Here is a 3499-nt window from a genome sequence, read left to right on the forward strand (position 1 = left end):
AACACCTGCCCCGGCCTCACTCTTTTGGTCCTTTGAAGCAAATATTACTGTTACTAATTTACAAATGAGATATTGGTAGTGAGGCAATGAGAGGCTGGATGGCCACGGTGCAGCTGCCTCGCGGTCCGGTTGGACCGGTTAGAGCAGCTTCTGCTCCACACACTTCTCTTTCTGTTGCTAGGAAACCTGTTGCGGTTTCAGTCCCAGAGAAGCGCATTTCACAGTTTACATGAAATCAAATGTCTGCCAACCAGAATAAGTCCTGTGATGAAAGTTGATTCCTGCATAAACCTCTTTGAGCTGCAAGCTCCTTGACACCCCTGGCCCTGTTGCTGTGAACTGGACCACTCGGGGGCTTGAGATCACCTTGGTCAGAACTGGAAATTCGTAAAAGGGCAACCTGCTTTTGACCACGTGGTTTGGCTGGGTTAGAGGAAGGGCAAAGCAGAAGGAAAACATCCATGTTTCTTCCTGATGGCAACTCTGTGGAAAGATCCACAGAACCATCAATGCCTACAACACAGCAGCAACTTGAATTAGGAGCTCCAGCCAATTAACTCTCACTGGATTCCCTTTGCCACATTTGCCAGATTTCCAAATCTCCGTGGCCTCCCATCACATTGGACCATAGGTAGAACATTCTCTCAGCAAGTTCTACTAGACAGTCACATCCCGAATACCACCTCCCCAAATAATTTCCCTAGTCATTGGGCGAAGGCTTGACTTTGAAAAAAAGCTCAAATTCTTGTTATAAGCAGGGCTCCCTTGGGCCTATTGACAACTGTGCTTTGAGGTGACAGAAGAGATTTTACTACTTATTGACATGAAGCAGGACTGGGAAGAATCCAGACTGAAAACTGACTTCCCAAGCTGGCAGACACAAACAAGCTGCATGTTAGATTCCTCCCTCCCTTCGGAGCACTCCTGCCCTCCCTCTACAAGGCAGCCATTTGTGCTGAGCACACACAGCCTCCCTGCCTGCCCAGCTCAGCCCTCTTGGGTTCCCTGTAGTATCGCCTGTTCATTTCTAAGGCCCAGAGGCCGAGAAAGAACACTTTCTGAAAGAAGATTGCAAGGTACGGTGTTGTCCCCTCGTGAGGGCTCAGTGCTCTGCGACTCAACATTTCTCAGTATAATCTTCTGGGTTATGAATCTGACTGTAGTCCAGAATCAGAGTGTGGGCAGGAAATCAGTAAATGCATTGTTCCCTGAACCCCAGCTTCTCTCAGGAAACTCGGGAAGACACCCAGGAGAACTTGGAATCCCTTTCTCTCAGCACTTAGAGGCTCTGACCAGTTTCTCTGCAATCTTCGCCTATGTACTTCTTACCAAATATGGTAAGAGGGAGAGGCTGCCCCAAACCTTACTTTAAAAGAAGGAGAAAGACAAAGACCAAGAAGTAGGAGATTCACGTCTTAGCTCAAGCTTAGAGCAGTATAATGGGGCTCCATAAGCAAAATTAAATTTTCAGGAGCCATGTTTTAAAAGCCAAAGGAAGAGGAGAATTCGTTTGTAATTATATATTTTATTTAACCCCCAAATATCTAAAGCATCATTTGGAAATGTGATGAATACTTTTTAATTAGATGAGCTAGTTTACATTTTACGGTTCATATTGTCTTCAAAATCTGGTGTGTGTTTCAGACCTAGACCAGCAAATCCCACATGGGAGGAGCCTCAGGGCACCAGCGCTGCCATGGCCACATGGAAAAAGTGGCTACTGTCCTGGGCAGCACGTGTCTGCAGGAGTCTGGACCTTCGGCTCCTGTCTTCTGTGGATCTCAGAAGGGAATCTAGTTCACTTTCCACTTTGAAATTTGTTTTCTGTCAGATTGAATCTCATTTTAGCAACCTGACCCATTTTCAACATCTATAGGCTCCTTTGTATTTTCCCTCCATCCCTGTGGTATTTGAAAATGTTCCCAATGGCCATAATTATGTGAAGTGACACCCAAATCTCAATCCAGCCTCAGCTCAATGTCAATCTCCTCCAAATATCACGACTCCTTTTATCATTACATTATACTTCATTTCCAATCTGTACGCTGTGGTCTACTTTCAACCAATTTGCATTAGTTCTTAAGACAAGTCCTATGGACTGCCCCAGCAAACAACAAACTCCATGTTACCTGTACCCATCTTTCTCCCAAGACTAGCTCTGGGCCAATCTTAACCCCTTGTGACCCATCTGGGAGGAAAGTGAGGTGGGGGTGGGGATTCCCAGGAGGCCCAGGCGTTGAACTATCTTCCTGCCACCTTTGGAGAGAGACAAGCTCACTTCTTTCTCTCTTCAATCTGTGCCTGTGAAAGAAAACCACTCACAGGTAAATCCCACCTCCTCATTTCTCCAAGAGAGATGGGCAAAGGGCGGCGTCTTTTTGGAGCCAGCCCAAAAGCAGTCCAACATAATTTAATCGCAGACACCCCATCCCCAGCATGAAGAGCTCAGGTGATGTGGAAAGAGGGTCTTAGTTTTTAAATCTTCGATCACACGTGTATTTGCTCACCCTGTTGTTTTGTTTTCAGAGGAAGTCCTTATTTTAGAAAATGAGACTCTGCTGTTAGTGGCCAAATGTTTCCATTTTCAAAGGCCCAGTGGCAGATGCTCCAGAAGAGGAAGGTATATCTTGGTCTAGGTGCCAGGACGTGGCTTCCCAGGTGGACAGGAGTTTCCTGAGGGCTTCCTCAGACCACAAAGTGTGAGGAGCCTGGCATTCTCTGAACCAGCCGTCCTGATGGACTCTGAGCTCAGCAGACCTGAAATGGCCAGCTAAAGAAGGAAGCCTGACATTGATTGGTCCTGGGGTGCCAGGGCATTTCAGCCTGTACTACCTGGAATTCTTTGGCGTCGCTGGGAAAATGTCTCCTCCCACCAGACCAGCCCCATCAGTCCCTTTGATCACTGTGGAGACTTCACCATGCCCTGACCGGAATATTTTTCTAAGTGCCCAAATCGTGAATCCTAACTTCCTAGTACAACTTATAAATATCTCCTCACTTTCTGAGACTATCAGCCTTAAATCCCCCATAGACGTTGGTACTTTGCCTCATTCATAAATAAATGTCTTGAACAAGTGAATGTTGGTCAAAAATAACGATGAGAAATAAGCCCCGTGGCCATTCTTATCGTCTGCCTAGGCACCTGGAGCCAAAACCTCTGCCTGAGTTCTTATGAGGAACGTAGTTCCCACAGCCGCAAGAGGACTGGGCAAAGGACACCGCTCAGATCATGCAGTTCAAAGCCAGGTCAATGAGAATGCTGGGGTTGTTTTATTGTTTTGTTTTGTCTTTTTTTAAAAAAAATGCAGGCTGGAGAGAGCTGGTAAGAGCACGTGCTGCTCCTGCAGAGGACCTGGGTTCGATTCCCAGCACCCACACTGTGGTTCGCACCTGTCTCTAACTCCAGCTCCAGGAGACGATACCCTCCGACCTCTGTGAACATGATCCACGTGTGGCACACATGTATGCAGACCAGATAGTCATACGCATAAACTCAAAA

This window comes from Myodes glareolus, chromosome 2 (genome assembly GCF_982192425.1).
Source record: "Myodes glareolus chromosome 2, mMyoGla1.1, whole genome shotgun sequence".
NCBI classification, from domain to species: Eukaryota; Metazoa; Chordata; class Mammalia; order Rodentia; family Cricetidae; genus Myodes; species Myodes glareolus.